General features: G+C 46.8%; 1 protein-coding gene across 2 annotated transcripts in view; it reads left to right on the top strand.

Moving 5' to 3' along the window:
- The first annotated feature begins 593 nt into the window (after nt 1–593).
- Nucleotides 594–22,079, top strand: part of ZNF469 (zinc finger protein 469) — a 220,188-nt gene continuing 198,702 nt past the window's right edge. The window contains exons 1-3 of one of the 2 annotated variants that reach the window (XM_072043895.1): nt 594–609; nt 1,991–2,114; nt 2,840–4,759. The gene's annotated coding sequence lies outside the window, so the exon portion shown is untranslated. Of the gene's footprint in view, nt 610–1,990; nt 2,115–2,837; nt 4,760–22,079 lie in introns of those variants that run through there. The other variant, XM_072043896.1, reaches the window with a different exon arrangement.

Raw genomic sequence — 22,079 nt, 5'->3', positions numbered from 1 at the left:
TAAACTGGATGAAAACCTTTTTTTTTCCACATCTACAGCTTCACATGGGAAGTTTCATTCAAGAGCGTATGTCTCCTTTCTTGGCCTTTTTGCCGTTTTATTAAACTTAAGTGAATTCTAGTTTTGAAAGTTTTCTCAATTTTTTTTTTTTATTAAAAACTTGTAAAATTTATATTTGGCAAAGGAAAAACGTCCTTTAATTAAGCTTTATAAAATTTTATATTTGGTGCAAAAAATGACATTTTTAGGATTTTTTTTCATCAGTATGAGTATTTTCATTTAACTAACAGACAGGGAAAAGTTCTGTGCTTCTGCTAGTCCCTCAGGTTAATCTGTGGTTTTGAATGTGTAAGCAAACTATCCAGTTTCATCTCTGTCCAATAGCTTGGGTTGAGCATGAGTTAATGTGTGCTATATAATCTTCCAGTAAACATTTTTTTTTTCCAGATTTTTCATACTATTTAATGGAAACTTTATCCAGTTCTGAAACAGATTGACAAAAACCTGGATGGAAAGCTAACTTAGCCTGACATCTCTCCATCCTACACTGTGATGCCAGCTCTAAGGACACTCTGTTCATTGTCCCTCACTGCGCTGCGGATATTTATGGTATTTAATTTGAAAACAGTAAAACCCCCTGTTGTCCACACTGATTCTCTGCTTTCCTTAAGGAGTCTTTGGTATTTGTGTTCAAGATGCACTGGGGTTTGCTTGCCAAACTGTTCAGTGCATTAAATCAGGATCTGAGAATTAAAGCAAGCCAAATGAAATAAAAGGGACTTTACTCTTACGTTTTTATCACAGGGAAAATAAATCTCCTGTATGTATATTTAAATGATTTTAATTTTTAATTGCTAAACTATTTATTACATTTGCCATCGGCTTTCTTGGTAAAGCAGGGAAAAATGGGGAGCTGGCCAACACCATTTGACTATGAAAAAAGGGTATTTAGCTGGCTTTGTGTGGGTGTGTGTGTGTCTATGTGTGAAATATGTGTGTATACACTCATATCTATCTGGGTATCTTGTTGCTTGAGTTTGCCAGGGGTTGGCTCACCTCTTACTACTTTAGGGCTAAAAGTTCCCTCTCCCCTCTTTCCATTTTGTTTTGATGTTTTTTATTTCCCCCACTTCTACAGCATTTATTTTTAATCTCAAGAAGAAAAATATTCATTTTGCTACGTCGATCATACCAGAGGAGGTTGGCCAGCTACCTTCAATTAAAAAATAATAAATCATACACCCTCAGGCTGCTGGATTCTGTACTGCATTTAACAGAAAAAGCAGTTGTAGGCATTACCTTGTGCACAGAGAAGTAGCTCCCTTCCTTGCCTTATTTCAGAGGTTAAAAAAAAAAAAGCCACAATTGGAAATTGTGACTGCCATTAATTATTAACATTTTCAGTTTAATAACCAGATTTTGCCCTGGTGTTCCCAAGTGGTAGCAAAGTCAAAACTTCCTTTGCAGGCACTCAGGTTAATACCAAGTAGGTGGTACCGTGGGCTGCACAGAGAGCTCAGCTCAAACTTCCAGCCTAGGCTAAACATCAACTAAACTTGCCATTTAGTGCCTTTTTTTTCCCCAAATGCATGCCTCCATCTCTCTGCCCCGTGTCCTAACCCTCCTGGGGCAGCTCTTCTCTAGCGATCGGCGGCTGGGATGATTTAATCGGACACAAACGAGGCTTCTAAAGCAGAGCGAGTTTACTTCTGCTTCCTGTCCCTGCGCGTTTGAAACTGTGCTCTCTCGTTGGGGCCATCTGCCTTGCATAATTGCTGTTATTTAACAGCAATTTTATTACTCAATCCTACTTCAACTCTCTTAATCCCCCTGCTCTAATGGGCTCCCAGCTCTCTTCAGCAAAACCAGAAGAAAAACAAAAAAGCCCAAATGTTCATAAAAGAGGAGGTGGGAGGAATCAAGGAACAGCTGAGAAACGAACTGTTTGTTGATCTGGTTTGAATCCCTTCCTCCCTTTCCATTCATCCAGGTTGTCTTTCAGCAGCTAAACGTGCAGCCCAGGGAGGTGGTCCACAGAGAGAAGTCCTTCATTTTTTTGAAATACAGTATTGACCAAAAATCCTCCTTTTATCGCAGGAACAGCAGCTTTGGAGGTAGGCAGGGGCAGGGTGGAGGGTAGAAGGAGACTTACAAGTTCTGCTTTTGTTTTTTTCTCTTTTAATTTTTGTAATTTGTGTAAGCCTTTTGCCTTGTTTCTAAACATCTTACTATGCCTTACTATGTTTTTAAATAGCTTGTAAGCATCTGAGGGTATTCCATCAGTTTTGGGCTCTGCCTGAAATTCTTTTGTGTTTCATTAAGCTGACTTTTATAATGAAACTTGGAGCTCCTCTAGCACTTTTCTTCTCGGAATTTCAGACATCCAGCAAAAAGAAGAGTGCATCTCCCCACTTTCCACCTCTGACATTCTCATTCATTTTGATGCAGATTTCTTCTGTGTCAAAAGTCCTTAGTTTTTGTAGCTCCTTAGTTTTTGTGAAAATCTTATTTTTCCTTTTTTTTTTTCTTTTTTTTTTTTCCCCTTTTGTAAAAGATGGAAGGCATTAATCTTTTCTGTCAGAAAATCAACTTTTGTAGGAATATTTCCATGCATGAGACTGACCCCTGGGAATGTCTTTGCACAGACTGTCACGTTTTTCCATTCTGATTCCTTTCTTTCAGCAAATGTGGCTCACTTGGGCCTAACAAAGCTTCATAGGTAATAAGTGGCTGTGTATTTTGAGAAAGGTTTCCTGTGTGTGGTTTTGCTTTTATTTTGTCTTTACCTGCATCCTTTCTCTGATCAGATTCACTGTATGGAGTTCTCTGTGCTCTGCAGGAATGAACCTGATGGAGAAGCGTGTGCTCGGATTTGAGCTCCCTCACAGTTGCAGACTTTTGGCTTTGAGTCCCCTAAATCTTTGCTGCTTTAATCAGTGCACAGACTTGGGCAAATAGAGGGTAAGATTTAGAAGTTCTTAATGAGAGTGTTCCTCATGGGGAGTAAACACTGACTAGTGACGAGCTTTTCAGTTTGGGCAGGGAGGGAATTGCAAGAACCATGAGCCAGTTGAATTCAGGTGGGAAATGTGGCACAGTGTTTGACAATAAGTGCGAAAGAAGATTAATGACTGGAACAGACTGTCAAGAGAGGCGGATTCCTCATCTTTAGGTATCTTCTGTTCTTGATGGGCTGCCACTGAGAAGGTAGGCTATCACCAAACGCAGCCACACGATGCTGTGGCATGCCTAATGCCGATAGTGGGAGTGCACATTGATCTCCAGAAGCCTGGACTCAGTGATAAGTGTACAAGGGTTATCCCAGGGGATGCCCATGGTTCCTACAGTCTGCAGCGTGACCATTCTCACAAAAATATATCCCCACAGTAAAGGACATAGTCATTGAACCCATTCTCTGGACTCTGAAACCTCTGAGGACATTGCCTGTCTTCTCTCCCAACACACACATGCTATAAAGCACAGCCCAATGATGTCTGAAATATCCTAAATTCAAAAGCCAGAAAATTAAAATGTACGAGTTAAAAGTGGAAAAGATTGAGGGCTTTGCTGATGGCCTGGTTTCCTGCAGTGTCTGAAACCTGCAGTGAGGAGATACCCAAATAGTCTTAGCAATGGGACTGCTCTATGCAGTCAGTAAAGGAGGGAGGTGCCTAACTGCTTATAGCCAAGGTCTTTGGGGAAAAAACAAAACAAACAAACAAAAACACTCCTTTTTGAATCTAAATCTGGTGATTTGTTCAAAATTAAACTCAAGAATAAAACACACAAGCCAGTCACCAGAGGGTTTTTAGTATCCGTCCAAGCACTAGCATGTTGCGCCAGGGTCACTCAAAGCCTTCTCGGCCATCTGAGCTCTGCTGCAGGGTGCTGTTTCTAATCTTTCTGTTGATCTGCAAAAATCCTGAATAAGGTGATAGGGAATGGGTAGTGGCAGGCATGCCTGGCTGCAAGAGGTCACAGGACTGTCTTGTAGATAGCCTTTGGCTTAGAAATCAGGTGCCAGTGGCAGGTATTTCATTCTGCCTAAGTGTCCATGGCTGGAGAAGCACATATTCCCCTGTCTGCTCCATAGTTCCCAACATATGAGGGTTGTGCTGGATTAGATGCAACCCGTAAACCAGAAATGAGATAGGTTCTAGTACACAGATGCTTGTTTTTAGCCGACAGCAAATGTCTTACTAATGAACAATGCTTCTGTCTGTAGGTGGTCTGGGAGCCGAGGGAGGAGAGGAGGGCTGATAAAGATCATAAGAAAGAGTATTCAAGACAAAAACAATTAAAAAATAAAAATAAAGAAGACTTGAAATACCCAGTCCTTTGGGATCGATTTCTAAGGGTCCATAGTTAAAAAGACCATAATTTAAAAGTGTTTTCTTCCAGTGCACAGTTCAAAAATCAGGGAGCAGCTAAGAAAATGTGTTTTTTTCTCTTAAAATGCAGCCTGCCCACTTCCTCCCTCTCTGCTGTTGTGGAACCTAAGAGGTTTTTTGTGGATGTTTACTAGACACTTCCAGCAGAAGGAGAGTTAAGTATATGAGAAGGGGGTGGAGAGGGAATCCCAGCTTGGAACTTGAGACTTTCCAGCTGAGAAAGAAAGATTCAGAGATGCAGACGTAATCATACAGCACTGCAATCAACTCCTGTGTCAAAAGAAGTCAGGAAAAGCACATAAATAACTCCACAGCCACATTTAATATAGTGCAGGACATATATCAATAATGCCATCACTTCCTCCAGGGTGAGTATAGAAAAGCTTCCTGTCTAAATGCTTGCAGAATGGTTTAAATACTTTGAAATGGCTTGGTGTAAGCTTCAGAAATTGAGGTAGCATTGAATTCAAATTATTCGGTACCAGATCAATTAGATGCTCTTTATCTTAATGCAAGTTTTAGGTTTCTTTGCAAATGGTCTCAAGAAATAAACTGTGGCTGTCTGAAGCATAATCTATATTGTTTCCTGCCGTAAATTCAAAACTCCAAATGAACTGCCAAGGACTGAAAAGCACACTCATTTAGAAAGAATGCAAATTTGTCTGTTCTTTAATATACAAATTAGGACATTTCTGTTTTCAGGGCTTAACTCCTTCCAGCTAATTGTTTGAGTCGCTCTAGTTATCTGCCTGTTTCAGTGCAATGGACTGAACATATTCAGGTAATCCACGTGCCTGGGGTTGGCTTTCTTGGAGCTGTCACTTTAAGGCTTTGAAGCGTCCTCAGTAAGTCTGGTGTTGCTCTGCATTTTTATTTGCTGCCTGTGTAATGTACAACAGCTTCTGTACGGACTGCAGGGTGTTTGTGGTCAGTCTGCTGGCCCGAAGGATCCAAATTCTTTGAATTGATACAGGCAGAACAAAGGATGGAAGAGGAAAGAGGTGCTCCTGCTTTGCTTCTCCACAGGGTGCCTTCTCCTCTGCTAGGTGGTTGGTGACGTTGGAGATGGTGTGTGATTTATTGCATTATTAATATTATTACTGCCAGTCTTTATGGAATGGTTCTTGGTTAATGCGCTCCAGTTCATAAACAGTTTCATGCTGGGCTTTGTGTGTATGTGTTTGTAGAAAGCCTGTTTTCCATTACAAAACTGGGAGATAAACTAAGATGACAGTCACATTTTCCTAACATAAATTTCTCAGTCCTCCTTGGAAACCATAAATTTCAGCAGCATGTCTCTGTACTCCAGACATCAAAAAGCCACATTCGGGCAGGCGGATTTACAAGCCCTCTGTTTTCCTTGTTCAAGTCCTTTGCATAAGAAAAGATACACATCCAAATGATAACAGAAAGCTGGGAAGGGAAGGAGAGCTGAAGGAGGAAGCTGCACAAAGTAGGAGGGGAAGGAAGGTCTCCTGGGAGGACTTGTCTTAGCTGATACAACTCAGGTGGTGGATTGATTTTCCTTCTATTTCTGGCCAATAAACATCTTTTTGTTTTCCTGTTTTTATACTAAGTGTTTTCAGCCATAACTGTTCAACCTTTTCTTCCTCACAGCTCAAACTCTTGTCCAAGTTGTTATCTCATCATGTCTCGATTAATGCAACATCCTTTTCTCTTGGCTTTGATGAACACTGACTTTTGCCCAAATCCTATCCATTCAGAAAACTTCCTCTCGTTTGGCTTTTTCTTCCCTATCACATCAAATACTTTGTGCTTCTGCGGTCCTTCTTGGCCTGGCCTCAAGGAGGGATTTCTGTTTTTAAACATATAACAACCTACTGTGGCCAAAATCTCCATCACACGTTGGGCGTGCTAGTTCTACGGCACCAAGGTACGCATGCACAGGTCTTGGTTTTGACTGCACTGGTGACAGGGACTGTGCCAATACCCTCTCCGGAGGCATCTCTCAGCACAGAAGGACTGAAGCCTTGCCTTTTCAGGCAAGGATGAGCATCCTTTGTTCCCTGGGACAACTTTTTGTACAGTAGCGCTCTCAGGCTGCTAATTTGAGCAGCTGAAGTAGGGCAGCATTGTTTGCACATTGTCATTCCAGGAAATCCTTGATTCTCCTCCTCGTCTGTTGTGGCAGCCGGGTACCTCTAGCCAAGCTCTGCTCTGCCTGATATCTTTTCGTTATTTCCAGTACTTGGAATTTAGCTTCAGCCTAGCAGCTCCAGCTCTTTCCAAAGTGAATTGGAGCTTCTGTCATGCTTTTTCTGCAGATTTTCCCCAGATGTAAGCATCAGCTCTGTAGACTTTGGAACTCTCCTGGATACACCAACAAAAATATGTTGTATTTTCCAGTGAAACACCTCTGGTGCTGAACTCAACCCAAGTGACAGGCTGAGGAAAGTGTCTCGAAGAGAGTGTTGAATACCCACAAACATGCACTTTATTTTTCTAGGGGCACCTGCCAGAACACTGCTGATGCATCAAGCACAGAAATACATTTGGCATCAGACATCTCTATAAAAATCCTTCTTTGTAGCTAATGGAAAATGTGCCTTTTTAATGTATTCTTGTAATTTTTTGTGTATGCGTATTTTTTCTTGCAGTAACCTGTGAGTATAACAAATCTGTTGATTCTTTTCCTTGCTCTGTTGTTCACCAAATGGCGAATACTTCCAACCTCCCTGTTTCTAAATTAAGTTGACAGTAACTTTCTGCTTCATTCTGCACTTTTAGGAGCTGTTCTCTCTACCCAGGATGATACGGTTCATGCAGTAGTGCCTGCTGATTACATTTCTTTGCACATTTTCACTCACCGTGGTGTTAGTCCATAATAACTTTCATCTTTGCCAGTTCCAGCTGCCATTAGTAACACCAAGCTTTCTGCACCAATCTGTGAGTTTTTCCCAGTTACTTTCTGCTGAGTGCTTCTGTTGCTCTTCCTGGCTCCTTACTGCTTTGTGCACCTCTGCTTTTCATTTACTGTTTCCCCTTTTCTTCTCCATGCTTGTGTTTCCCATTGCAGCACTGTCTCCTGTTTCTATGAAGCCTTCACTGAGCGAACACTATTGTCTGCTACTACGGTCAACTTTGTGTTTGATTCATTTGTCATGGATTTCAGCTCTGGTGAGGCTTTTTACTACTTGTTTTTTTCTCTTTTACTCTTGGCCTCACAATTTTTCAGCAGTTGCTCAGAGCCAGGGCACTAAAAACAAAGAAGTAAAAAAAAAAAAATTTAAAGAATCAACACCCCCATCCGAAGACTGATCGAAGGTATCAAGGCCATGCAGTGCTGCCTTCCATTTGCAGTTCCTATGGCAAGTTCCATAAATCTGCTTCCAGCTACTCAGTGCTGTTTAGCAGAGGCCTTCTTCTAGCACACCAACCCTACTCCAACTCATCTGTGCACGACCTTCTCAAAGCATGGCTGACGGAGAGAGCAGCTGTGGACAGCTGCTGGGCTTTGGTAGGGATCACAGACACCCCTGGAATCCAATGCATTTTTGTAGGGAAAGCCCAGAGCTCCTTTAGCTGCCTTTAATGAAGTTCAGTTTTATAGGTAATGAGTCCCTTTGCAAGCAGGCTGTAGCCGAGGGGGTTCTTGAGAGTGCAGGAAGTATTTCCACGCTTGGCTCCTTTTTGGTGTACATTAGCAGCTGTCTTCCCTTTCCCTCACTGATGTTTTCTTGGATCCAGGGAAGCAATAATCCTCTAGGCAAGTCAGCCATAGGACGAAAGGAACGTGGAAGTAGCAGGCTGGAGCTGTACTGATTGTGGAAGGGACACAAGGCTCGGGATAAAAGGCAATCGTCCATAATGCCCACGCAAGCCCCCGTGGGAGAAGCCCGGATTCGGAATAGTGTAGTCACCATCGATTCAGTGTGTCCTGGCTGTCATCCTTGCCTGGGTTACTAATTCTTTGGGGATTTACATCAGAGTCTGCCCTGTGACAGATGAACTCTCCTTTTGTACAGCCTTATAGATCCCAGAGGGGGAACCAGCAATCTGCACCACGTTGGAATGTATGAAATAAAGAATCCAGCAGCATGTAAACATACACAACTTTTCCCTTTCAACCGCGATTCTACTTCTTAACACTTGCCATAAATAAGGTCAGTTTCTAAGTAATAATAATAATAAGAAAACCTGACAGTAGTTTTACATTGTGGGTGATGTCTGCCCAGTTAGTCTGAGCTCTTGTCCTCATGTGTCTGGAAAAATTCTATTTATATATCACATACAGAGGCTTTTTCCATTTTCAAGGTGGAGATTCACTGAAGGCCTAATCTGGGTCATAATGAAAACTGCTGGGATAGACTGACTCATTCTCCTGCTATAAACAGCTAACGTACATAAACTTTCTATTTCTTTTGCACTTGTTGCTACCTCTTTTTATCCTGCGTCTTAAATTCACTTGTTTTTATGGTAGGGAGATGAAGCCAAGACCAACTTAAGTAAGTCATTCAACTCCTCCCAGTATTTTAAGCCCAGTCCTTTAGCTGCTTGAAGCAATCTCACCATGTGCAGTTTTCAGCTGGACAAAAGACTAAATGCAGATCACCTACTTCTTTGTCCAACACCATCATTATATGGCTGTTGTGTCTGTTCTCATCATGAATAGGTCATCCATGCCCTTCTAGGTTTTATCTAGTCCATTCTCTCAATAGTATAGAGTTGCTTCCTGCAATCCACTTGCAAATTTTTCCTTTGATTTAGCTTCGTGTGTTCCCAGAAATGAGGCTTCCACTTCAAGCTATGCAAACAGCCACTCAGTTAAACAGCTGACTGAATTCAGCTGAGTTCCCTTTATCTTTGTTCTACGATCCTGGTTTATACATGAATAAAACAGGGTCTTGCAGATATATATTGTTGTAATTCATCAACACCGCAGTTTGGATTTCAGCTAGTGCTGAAGATCTTTTTCCATCGCGAACGCCAACACGCCTTTGGCAGGACATCAGACACGCACAGCTGTCCTGCGGAGACTTGTCCTTCCCAGAGTTCACGGGACTGATGTCTGCCTTCGTCACCTTCACGAAGCACGGAATTCCCCCTGCCCTGCCTCATCACACCAGTGTGAGTGTGCAGCGGGAGGACCACCGAAAGCACCGACCCCTTCACATGCAGCACGGTTCCCAGCCCTTCTGTCCTGTTCCTCCTCTACAGCATTTGAGATGTACCCCATGAGGCTCTTGGCCACACGAAGGTGCGGTCCTTACAGCCACGTGGACGTTGGTGTCCTCGGGTATAAGTCCTGTCGTTGGTTCTATTCAGGTTTGAGTGTCATCAGAAAATAGATGGTGATGGAGGGTCCGAATTTGGGATCTCCTCTCTGCCAAGGAGATAGGTCTTAGCTTGGCTGATAGGTAGGAAAACTGAATCACAGATGTGGATAATTTAAAGCCTGAATCTCAGAGATGCTGCACATCTCCCCGTCCTGCCCTGTGCAGGCAGGGCTCAGGGCAGAGTCCACATCACAGAGCGCATCACACGTGCACTACTGCATCTCAGTCATGCTTTGCAGCATGGGGCTTTTGAAACAGATTTTTTCTCCAAGAAGAGCTGAAATTCTGATAATCCAGAGCAGAAATGCCAACATCCTCATATTCACAGAGCTTTTAGGAGCAGTGTGAGAGTTTTCTGGTAACTTCAGGACACAGCAGGGAGGACCACCACGTGTAGGCAGCTGCTGCTCCATCACAGAGAGCCTGGAAGGAGCTGGATTTACCACTGGTGGCTTTTTCTTTTCCTAGAAGGAACCTAACAAGCTACTGCCAGACTGAAACCAAAGCAGAAAGCCTGGGGCAGGGGGAGTTGGTTTCTTTTAGTTTTGGGAGCTTTGTCTGGGAGCCGTGGCGAGGGGAAGTGCTTTTGGGTAAAAGAGAAAGGCAGGGTGGCCGGGCTCCCTGCAGTGACCGTCTGCTCTCATTTGGGAGCCAGGTTGGAGCCGTGCTTCACCCACAGCACCACCGCCAGCTGAAAACAAACCTCTACTGGGTTAGCTGGAGCTTGCATCGTGTATCTGGGAAAGAGACATGGCCCTGTTTGCAGGCAAATACTGTGACCCATGCTTTTAACCATGAAGTAACTGTGTTGGTGATAGTGAATTGCTAGGGAGAAAACCAACTTCTTCACACCAATGGGATGGTGGTGCTTTTTCCTGCAACCTGGAGTCCTTCCCTTTCTTCCCCTGGTGTTGCTTTGTGGTGTATTTACCTTCGGAAACTCCTAAAGTAATCCTGAGCCAGGGGATTTGCTGCTGTTACTGTGGCTGGGCTTTAGCTGCTGGGTAGTTCCTGCACGAACGCTGCCTTTCACCCCCAGCCTGACTTCCACGAGATCACGGCAATTATGAAGGTCACCAGATCTGTCCAACAGCAACAGAGAAGAGCTTTCTGCGCTGTCTGTGTTGTCCTTTCCAAGCTGCTGCTCTCTAGATTTGGTTGCTGGACTCACACTCACTTGCTCACAGGCAAACACACACGTGCGTGGTCAGGGCAGGCATCTGAGGAGCACGAGCCACCTGGTAGGGCTTATAGGAGCTTGAGAGGGTTGTCACCTATATATATATTATTTATTATTATATATATTTCTTGCCTGTGCGCTATTTTATTTGGTTTCTTCTCTAAAAGTGTGAGAGAGCCGAGTTCCTCCTTACCTTTGTGGCATGCATGATCCGACACCCACCCTTTGCTCGGTTCACTTCTTTGCTATTTACCAGGCGTTGTGCACCTTCCCCTGCTGCTCTGCCTCCGGGATCCGCGTGGGAGCGACGCCTGCTCCCTTGCACTCAGGCTGTGAGTCAGGGCTCCCCTGCCTTGTTTACACCATGGATTGCACCGAGGCTGGACTGCGACCTCGCTTAAGGAACTGTCTGCTTCTTGTGGCTGCCAAGTGCTGCGGAAGGCATATAGATCATGGTAGGGTCTGACCTTTGCAGTCTTCTGTTAAGAAGAGGGAGACAAAAAAAGCAAGAAAGCAAGCAAAGCAAACAAAACAAGGAACAGCTTTTGAAGTGCCAGAAGCAAAAGTCACTTGTGATAACGGTTTGTTTTTTTTATCTATATTTTTAAGCCACTAACTTTCATTTTTTCTGTGGAAAGAACAAGCTGCTGGATGAGGAAAAGAGGCTAAACTTGTGCTTAGACATAAATAATCTTGTTAATCAGCAATGCAGGGAAAGGAGACAGAAAACCATGTGACAATTGAGCTGAAATTCAGTCAAATCCCTCTTTGTATGAAACATTTTGCCTGATTTTACAGAGAGCTGTCTCCAAACCAGAACCTAATGTAAGTTCGGTATTATTAAAATAATTCATCTTTTAAACCTCAGCAGAATTTGTTTGGATTGTTAATTTCCTCGAGGCCTCGGGCCCCTGTATATGTTGAAGTAGATAAAATTCATGGGTTAGCACACACGGTATCCGATTGCATGGTCTCACAGGGGTAGGAAATCATTTTACAACCGTGCCTAATAGTCCTAGCACATAGAAATGATTATTGGTGATTACACAGTAAAAAAGTAAGCGATCAGAGCAGATGCCACACAGCGATGTGCGTGCTGAATGGAAAGGAAAATGGATTGTAGTGTCAGGAGATACAGGCTTGGCAGCAATTTTGCCATTTTTTTTCATTTTGTCCCTGGATGAAGTCGCACTGCAGGCTAAATGGCATTTCTTTCAGCAGAGCTTGTTAGTAACTGCTTGCATTTACCAGGACAAAGGAGTTGTACGTGCCTTTTGTCCAGTTCTTCTCCAGGTTTCTCAGAGCCTTGGTAATATGGAAACCAACTCGTGTTCAGCTCACTCTGGGGCTGAGCTCTCGGGGCTCAACCTTCACTTCTTGAGCAAAAGAAGCTTTGAAAGTGGCAGTTTCTGTTGTTTCTGTTTATGCCCTCCAAACACTGGATGTGGGGACCCTGCTTCTCATCTACCCCTGACATTGTGGCAAGAGGTTTTCATGGCAAGCCATGCTTCGTGCCAAGATTTGTGTGTTACTGTGTGAATACACAGCAAGAGCAAGCAGCAACCTGGGCTAACTCTCTGTCCTCCACAGCATTCAGTGGATTTTGTTTTTCATAATCTTTATAAGCACAGAAAATAAAGGAACAGACGTCTTTGACTACAGAATACTACTTAGTTTTGTCCTGCCAGTCTCCTACACTTCTAGCCCTGGCTTTTCCTGGCTGCTCTCTCAGTACCCCCCAGCAGAGCTTTCTGTTTTCCCAAAGTGCACCCTAACTGCCCTGTACGTTTGCTTCCTATAGCCTTTGTCACGAAGCCTGTGCTTGGCAGCAGATCCCCCCCACGTCAGCTGCCAGCCCCCCGGGCTCAGGGCTGTGACAGCCGAGGGTCTCGCTCCCTGGCTGGGCTCCTCGCTTTTTCTTCTTACCTTAACAGAGTCATCGTGGTAAATAAACAGCTTGCTCCTTTCCAGCTGCTTCAGTGGCCTCAGGCCAGAAAACAAGGCAGAGAGCCCACCCCGTTTAACATCTCGTGCTGCCGCTGTGGTCTGTCCTGGCACCCTGCCTCAAAAGGTCCACGAGGGAGAAAGGCAAGTGGCACGTGGGAGGAGGAGGAGAGGGATGGAGGACTTGGGAGAGCCCATTGTTGCCTCCCTAGGAAATTTAGGTAATAGCAGTTATTTCCTGAGGATGCAGGGACCTTATGCTTAGCTGGACACAGAGCAAATCCTTCCCTTTCTTCCCTACATCCTTTTCCAGACGGCAGCAAAGCGCCTGCGGTGATTTTCACTTCCCTGAGAGGGTGAGCAGATTTAGTAAATAAAGCAGAAGGTGTGAGACTGGGAATAACCCACAAGTGCTTGTGGAGGAACGTGTTTTCCTGTTACAGCCCGGGGGCTGAGAATGGCTCAGGAGGGGGAATTAAGGAAAATCACTTGTCTAGAGCAAAACGCCACTTTGAAAGGATTGTCAGGGACTGTTGGGACAGCTCCTGTGTTCTGGGTCTGTTCCCATCCATGTGGGGACATTTTGCCCTAGTCCTAGCGGCACCCATGTGCTTCCTCTGGCACAGATAGACAAGTTTAGACTGAGACAGCAAGCACTGAATCCCTTCTCTGTTCTCACTGTGGCCCAGTTATGCTTCTCATGGGGACAGTTACGTTGCTGATCGTGGTACATCAGGCTGAAGGGTTTTTTTTTTGCTGGACAGGTTCTTTGGCAGACGTTTTCCTAACCCAGAGTGCTCCTACACGTGTGCCTCAAAGCGCCTCGGGTAGATCTGACATCCTGGGTAGATTAGAATGAGGACAGCATGGATTTTTTATTTATTTTTAAATATATCATCTGCTTTATAGTATAGATTTATTTTCGCCAGGTTTTATGGTTTTCTTTGGGGTTTTAGATAAACGGGACATAAGCCCAAAATGACCAGCTATAACATCTTAGTCTGCAAAATGTTCCTTGGCACAGAAACTCGGGGGCAGGTGGGGCTGCACCTTTCTGCCTTATGCAGAGAGGTTTTCCTTATGAATTTAATCTGAGGTTTCAGAGGAATGCTCAACACCTGCACAGCCGTACACAGAGTCCTCCCGGTCTGTTCCCTGCATCACTCAGAGACTCCTTAGCCACGTCCACAAGAGCATGAAGTTTGCATCCTCTCTCACTTGCCCTCATACCCTGAGGACACGTGATGCTGGTGTGGATTTGCTGTCTGGAGCTTCGGATCAGTCTGCCAGCAGCAGGCTTTCAGGTGTTTACGGGCTGCTGTCACGGGGTCTGGGGAGGTAACCGGGAAAAGCAAACCTCTCCCGTGCTCCGCAGCAATGCACAGATGGGACGTTTCGAAAAGGAATGATATTTGCCCTGGAAAACGTTCTTGTTTTGACAAATGCACAAAGATGAAAACCAGTCGCGTGTAGATAATCGAGCGCGTGCACGTGTGATTTATTAAAGGAGTTTCGTGTGGGCACCTGTTTGTGCGTCTGATCTTGTAAGACGGGACACATCTTGAAAACAATGGCTCAGGAAAAGTCCCGTAGAATTTAATAGAAATCAACTGTTTCCAATTGTTTCTTAACCGCTTTTATTTATTTTATTTTCACCTCTGAGGCGGAGCTATGGCCAGAAAAAGCACGTTGACACAAAAGCTGATTCCAGTCGTCCTCACCAGGCAGTTTTGCTCTCCCCCTGGAGAACAGGTTTGGTTCACAAGTGAGCGATCTGCAGGGAGCCCTGCACTCTGAACCCCCGGTAGTTCAAGATCAGGCGATTTTATCACGTCCCTCTGAGAAAACTTTTGGAAGTGCACCAGCCTGTGAAATCACCTGCTAGAGAATAAACATCACCTGCACGCGAGCGTTCGCAGGGATAGGCAGGGGCGTTTCAGAAAGCAAGGTAAGCAGATGAATCTCTTTTATTTCCTACCTCTCTGTAGTTCTAGATGGAAGATGAGCATTTGTTTGATTGCATCTCGGGAGCCAAGTAATTGGTGCCTTACAAGTGGTTGTTGCAATTCGCAGGGCTTGGCCCTACCATAAATTAAGGATCAAACAGGAACACCAGTGAAAACTTGCGAGGAACTGGCTGTTAATTCTTCTCCTGCTGCTGTTTTGCATTAGGCCCCTCGTGTTTAACAATGATGCATCTAACAGTGCCAGCTTTCTGCTCAAACAGGAACGAGTTAATTTGCTGGGTCCCCTCAGTGTCCAGCTTTCCTTACGCACTAGGGCTATATCCATGTATCAGCAGCCCACGTTTTCTTTGCTGTTTGATAGAAACAATTCTATAAAATGCAATGCAAAAAGAAAATAAAAATGCAAATTATGAGGTGAGGGGAAAAAATCCAAGCCCCTTTGCTGTGGCTCTGGGAACTCCCAGTGTTTCTGTTCCCAGCGTGTGCGGACCAAAAAGTGAGAACAAGCAGAACTGGAAAATGCGAATCAGTTGGTGGTGGCAGGGAAGCCATCTGAAGGCAAGTTCCCTGCCTTGTGTCCCTGTCCCATCCTCTGCTCCATCCGTCCCTCCAGTCTTCTGCAACATCTCATGCTCCAGGGTAGGAAAAGCATCAGAAGTCAGGAAATGGTGAGAACAGAATTAAACTCTAATTTGCTGTCACCATTTTAGTAATCCCAGATTCTGTTAATAATACAGGAGTTATATTCCTTGGAAGAACAGAACTACTAAAATTCCCTTTTGTAAATTACTTATGCTTATACATGGAGTTAAACCTCCTCCCAGGTGCTATTCCAACAAATAGTAGTGATTTGAACTCCAATAATTTTAGCCTGCAAGACCAAAACAGACTTGAAGCTTGTACAGGTCTGTACTCTTCAACATGTACAGCCCTCTCACCCCCTTAAAATCAGACTTTAATCATTTTGAAGGAAACCTTGAGCCTTTCTTTACAGATAATCGCACAAAAATGCTTATTCAACCGCTGTGTTCAAAACAAACCGAAATTTCATGCAAAAAAAGTCAGTTCCCCGACAAACGCGATGAGTGGATGAGGTTTTATCAGCCTGGTCTCACGGTGCTGGGGCTGGCTGTGGGCTTCGCACCTCGGGCTCTGTGGTTCGTGGCAGTAGCAAGAGCGGGAGCAGCAGCCCCGTTGTGGGTGCCCGTCCTCCCTCGCTGAGTTACAAGAAGCTCTCCTGTGGTTTTAACAAAATAACACCAAATTGGCGGCACGGTTGGCTTGGTGCTGTTCACCGGGGGCTGGCGACACGCACATGTGCTCACCAGCTGGCTCTGTCGTGGGTGTGAGAAGAGAAGAGGGGTCCTGGCACGTTATGTCACCCTTTACTGTCTCCTTATGGAGTTTTAAATATCAGAGCCATGGTAGCATCTTGGAGTCTGGCGTCAGCTGGACAAGTGACAGCTTTGGAGAGGCAAATCTCTGGTTCGTTTGGTTTGGGGTTTTTTTCTTGGTGGCAGAAGGCTCTGTCCTGGGATGTAGGAAGCAGGTGTACAGACCCAGGATTTACCTAGGGGAGTGTTTTCTCTATCTCTGAGAATATTGTTTAAGGTTGGGCAGATGGAAGTGTAAGGAGATGAATTATCACCCCTCCTAGAATTATCATCTGCAGGTTAAAACTAAGCCATAAAAGAAATCACAGCCCTCTCTCCCAGCTGGTTACATCTGTGTGGTCTGCTCTGCTGCGGAGTCGCTTCTTTGGAAGTTCTCCCTGGCTCTCAGAGGGCCAAGGAGGATGTGTTGGAGGGGTCGATTACCACCTTCTCTCTTCTAAAGATCCTTGTTCAAATTTGGCCCAAACCACAGAGGTTTTTACCCATGCAACCGGGCAGCTTGGCACAGCGGGGCCAAGGGGGCTGGATCCGAGGATCTTGGGATCCCAGGCGAGGGGAGGTGGCAGCGGTGGCCGTGTCGGGATGGTGGCACCGTGCCCAAGCTCCAGCAGAGCCAGGAGGTCCCCAGGGGGGTCTGGCAGAGTCACGAGGTCCCCAGGAGGGGACCACCACCGACCACGGTGCCCTGGTGCCGTGCCGCAGGGAGGCGGGCTGGCGAGGCTCACGTTTGGTGCTGTGCAGGCACCGCCTTCGCCCCTTCACTGAAAGACAGGAAAAAACAAAAACAAGGAAAAGCGGAGGGCTAGAGTTGAAGTTTTGGCTTTAGCCCAGGCTAATGGATATTCAGCTCTGGCCCAGAGACTCTGAGATTAGCAGATATTTGTTTTCCTCGGGGATTGAGGAAATCTCCAGATTGGCTTTGACAAAGGCTGGTTTTTCCCCTGTCTTGTGACAGGGGTTCATCCTGTGGACACACGTTAGCAAGAAGCAGATGATAAATTAACCTCCTCTTGAGATTTCTACTATTTTTTTTTTTCCTTTCACACAATGGCACCAAGGCCTTCCAAAGGGAGTTTATAGTTGGCTGTGGGCTTCCAAACGAAAACGACTCCGTGATGCGGAGTTAATCAGAGACAGCTGTTACCCGCGGCGCTGGCGGCCTCACCTCTTTAGCGTGAGATTAAAAATCATTAATAACAATCAGCGGGGAGCCGCGGAGGATGCTGATGAGTTTCCACCCTGCGGGAGCCGCGCTCACCCGAGGGCGCGGGGCAGACTCGAGGCGCCAGGTGCCGGTGGCCAGGCCGGGTGCCGGTGGCCAAGCCGGGCCACCTAGGCTCCACCAGTGGCTCCTAGGGGTGGGTGTGAGCTCTCAAGGCCTTGAGGCGCTGCACTGCAGCGTTTTTTTGGGGAAATGCAAATGAGGATGTGAGCGTGGAGCTCCGCGCGGGGCTGGTCTTGGCTTTGGGTTTTGTTTTCTTACCCAGAGCGATCTGGATTTGAACAACACAACTGGCAGGCAAGCGAGCCTTCTCCCTCCGTGTCAGTTCTCTGCGCGTTTTTATATCAACCTCCTTCAGCTGGTCCCAGCAGAACAAAAGGAGGTTTATTAATTCTGTTGTTTTTTTTTCCTCTCCAAGCCGCTTGCTCTCGGTTGCAGACTTGGTAGCTGCCCCCGTTCACGTGCACAAGTCCTCACGCGGCTCCTCCGCTGTGTCCGGGTTTGTCTCCCTCCGTGGTGCCATCTGGAAAACCATTTGCTCGGTGTGAGTGGAAACGTGGGTGAGATCTGCCGGATCAAATGGGGTGCACTGGGACACTTGGCATGGATTCGCTTTGTGGAACAGCTTCGAGCTCTGCACATGGCCCTGCTCTGCGTAAGGCAGAGCAGTCGCTTGGGAAAGGGCTTGGAGGAGGATGGGCGCAGTCCAGGCTCTGATGTAAACCTCCCTTTGGCAAGTCACTGAGGCCAGTTCCTTAAAAGCATCCCGGTGCTCTCCCAGGAGCCTTCCCTCTCCCTGCTGCGAGCCCGGGGTTGTGGCTGCGATCTGCCTGGCTCAGCTCCTTCCATCCCTGCCCGCCCTGCGCTGGGGACGGTGTCCTGCTCCTGTCCTTATGGTGACAGCACCGTGGGGCTTGGAGCCTGGGCATGCCATCGAGGCACTGCTGGTATGGAAAACCCACAAACCCACTGCCTTTCTGCCCTGAGCTTCTGGATACCCAGAGACGGACCCTCGGGGGGTTTTGCAGGATGTGCTGTGAGCCAGAAAGCCTGCTGAGCAGATACCTAGGCAGCGCTGACATAATCAGTGAAGCTCAGCAAGCCTGCTCCGGCTGCTGGGGCTCGGTGCTTGGATTTAATTAGCTCCAGAGGTCTAGCAGCACCCTGCTGTATTGCTTGAGCTCCCAGAGGCATAAGGAATGGAAGGTTTGTTTCGATCCCCCAGAAAACAATAAAACATGAAAAACTATCTCCAAAACATCTAGAGCCCACCTTGGCTTCCACCCACCGGTACTGCCTCGAAGGTGTGAAGCAGAACCAGGGGAGTGTTTGCCAGCAGAATTCAAGAGGCTTTGGGTTTTGCCTTGGGCTTTGTCTCCTTCCCACTTTTGGGGTAAAGTGCTTCTTCGCTGCTGCATTGCTGTGGGTTCTGCTTTTGTCCTGGCCAAAAAACCAACCAACGATCCACCCCCAAAAAGAACTAGACAGCAGGTCACCACATGCTCAGCTTAAAGCAGCCCCAGGGCTGCGTGTGCCAGCATTTCTTCCCTGCTGCTCCTGCCATCTGGAGCAGCGTCTGCCTTCATCTCCTTATCTCCTTCCAGATCTCAGCTGTAAACACGCCTGTTCTTCTTTGCCCACACGTCTTAATTTCTTTCTGCTTTTGCTGTTATTTATGACTTAACTCTGTTCCTGTGATAACTCTGCTATACCCAGATGCCCTATTTAGTTTTAAAAGAGGTGGCAGCCAAAATGAAGCCAGGTCAGTGTTTGTCTGTTGGTATTCCCTTCTGTTCCTTCTGGACTGGTGAATCTGGGTCCTGTGGGAGTCAGACCCTGGGGAGGAGAGAGCCAAGAGTGCTCTTGGAGGAAGGTCTTGGGAGACCTCACCAGCAAGGGAGCAGATGCTGAGGATTTGAAACTCCTCGCAGTTTGGGCAAGGGTTGAAACCAACACATTTTTCATGAAAGCAAAGAGTGGCAAGGTGATGCCACCTGCTCTGTCCCCTCTTCCTCCGCCTTTGGCAGTGGCACAAGGTGCTGAGGGAGGATTACAGACCCACCAGCATCCTCCCCAGCCCCTTCCAGCGGTGAGCACCTCCCAGGGATTTGCTCCCAGTGGGTTATATTCCAGCATTTTGCCAGTTTTATTAAAATTCTCCAAAGCCACTTAGGCTCAGGACCCCAAACCTGAGGTTACACAACCTGTGTTGCTGCTGTATTCAGCATCTCTCCTGAGCAACCAGCGAGCCAAAGACATTGCCGTCTTACAGGGCTGTATAAAACACGAGGGGGACAACCATAAGAAGTGCATGCGTTGCTGGGAAAGAGTTTTCAGTGCATAAAGGCCGTGCAATAAAGTCTGGACCTTTTCCCCTCTCTCTGCTGGGAACACTTCATTCACAGCGGATGAATGATTTGTTTGTAGTCAGATTAAGGACCAAGCTGGTCCTTAGGCTTCGCCTGTCCATTCAGCAGAGTTTTGCTGTGTCTGGCCAGAAAATGACTCAGTCTAGCCATGACCAAGGGGCACGAGCATTTCTAAAGCCAGGCAGTGAGAGGAATTAATCCTTCAGCAAATAGTTCGAAGCTGATATCTTGATGCAGCACTGAGCTCATGAACTAGAGGAAACCACAGGCAGGGAGATTTGAATCAGGAGGGGACCCATGGGGAGGAGAAAATGGTTAGAAAAGGACAAGCTGTGCTGATACAACACCCAGGATAAGGCCTTGAGTAAGCTCCAGTACTCTTGTGAGAGCTGCGTGTGCTACCAGGCAGCTTTTCTGCTGGGTAAGACCCAGAGGGAGAAGCCAAAGGGAGCCGAAGCGATGCGTGGGTTGCCGAGGATGTGTTTCAGTTCCTATGAGCCCGTCTTAAAGCACAGTAATGGTTTTATTAATCTTCGTATTCTAGTAAATGAAGGAATTCTTCACTTTCACTGTAGCGCAGGTCCAGTGTTGAGTCATTTTGGGGTCTGTAACAAACCCGGGGCGATTTGGGGACTGGTGATGCACGACCTGAGAGCATCCCCAGCCAGGTGGGAGGGACGGATGGCACGTGTCTGCGTGGGAGAGCAGGCTCCCTGCTGGAAGCCTGGTGGAGCAAAAGGAGGAGGAAAATGGCATCTGGGCTGAGCAGAGGCTTCTTCAAGGCCCCTCGGAGGACCCCAGTGCCGTGACTCAAAACTTCAGTGGCCTCGCAGGCAATGGGCTTTGCTCAGCTGTCCGTGGCGATAGCTTCCAAGAGCCCCCACCCTTTCTCCCACTCGCAATAGCTCGGGGTGCAGAAAACAATTTCTCATTAACTATAAAACACCCAAACCTCAGCAGAATTACAACCAGATGGATAAACAAACCAAGGTTTCAGACAACATGAGAAAAGCCCTTCAAAAGGAAAAGTGAGGCAGAGTCCTGCCCAGCCTCGGTGAGACAGTCCCTGCTCCCAGCCTCGGCATCCTTGCTCAGAGCCCAGGTGATGGAAAGTTTCACACACACACCTCGGGTGTCCTTGCACGGGGCTGACCTGTGTCTCTGCGAGGCTGGGAATGGTTTGCTGAAGGATTGGGCTTGGTCCGAGCTGGGGAATCCTCTGCTGGGTGCCAAGGGGTATTGACGACCTCACTGGCCCAAAGTTTTCTTCTTCTTTTGCTCCAGGCATTAAGTTCTTGGGGCAGGGAGGGGGAAGTGCATTTCCTATTCCTCATCCACGCTGCTGGAATAAGATTGGGGGGGGTCTCCTCCAGGATCTGGACCTGCTGGCTGACCCCTGCAGTGTGATTTTGGAGCTCTTCAAGTGCTTGGGAAGTGATTGCAGAGGAGGAGGGAGGGAGGCCCAGCACCCACGCGTGTCCTGGAGCTACCACCTTGGGTAAATCCACCCCTGGGCACTGGGGAGGGTGCAGAGCAGCCCTGGCAAGAGGGTGCCATGGGATGGGGATTAGGGTGGAAATTACAGGGGCCTGGGGAAAGGGATGGCAGGGCAGGGAGTGGTGGGTCTGTCTGCAGGGATTGAGGGAGGTGCATGGGGATGGAAGTTGCTTGTGGTGCCGTTGAGGTTGGTGAACAGGGAATGATTTTTTTGTAATACAGATTTTTTGGATAATTTTTACCCAGTGTTACTTTTTTCTTGGTTCAGACTGGTAGAGAAGACTCAAATCCTTCTTGCTTTGTCTCTCAGACATTTGTGGAGACCTTTGTAAGAAACAGGACCGGGTCTAAAGCATCACTCCACAGCTTTGCCTCCTAAAAAGCATCAGAGAGCAGTGAGTGGGAAGCGCTGCGTGTTCCCTACCTAAAGGGAAGCTGTATCCCTCTCAGCTTTGCCATTCCTGAGCACTTCAATGGCCAACCCACACCCCAAAGCCTCTTTTCCAACCCTGCGGTGACTGTTCTCTCTGTTCTACCCTGGCCCTTTATGTAAACAGGGCCTCTGTTCCTTAAAAGCGTGCATCATCATTTCCTGCTGCTCTAATGGACGGAGATCTTGCCATGAGAGGATGTGGGTTTCGTTCCCATCAGCAGTGGGAATTTCTGAAAAATAGCACTAAAATTGATGGCAGCTCCGCGTTCAGCACAGCGGGGCTGCTCTTCCCAGGAGCGTTCGAGGCGTCCCCAGCCTGCATGTGGCCAGGCTGCGATCTCAGCTCCCTCCCCAGCAGCTAACGCGGGGCACACGGGGACGGGGC

This window comes from Anas platyrhynchos, chromosome 12 (assembly GCF_047663525.1).
Source record: "Anas platyrhynchos isolate ZD024472 breed Pekin duck chromosome 12, IASCAAS_PekinDuck_T2T, whole genome shotgun sequence".
NCBI classification, from domain to species: domain Eukaryota; kingdom Metazoa; phylum Chordata; class Aves; order Anseriformes; family Anatidae; genus Anas; species Anas platyrhynchos.
The sequence above is the reverse complement of the archived record's forward strand: the minus strand, read 5'-3'. Positions and strand labels throughout refer to the sequence as shown.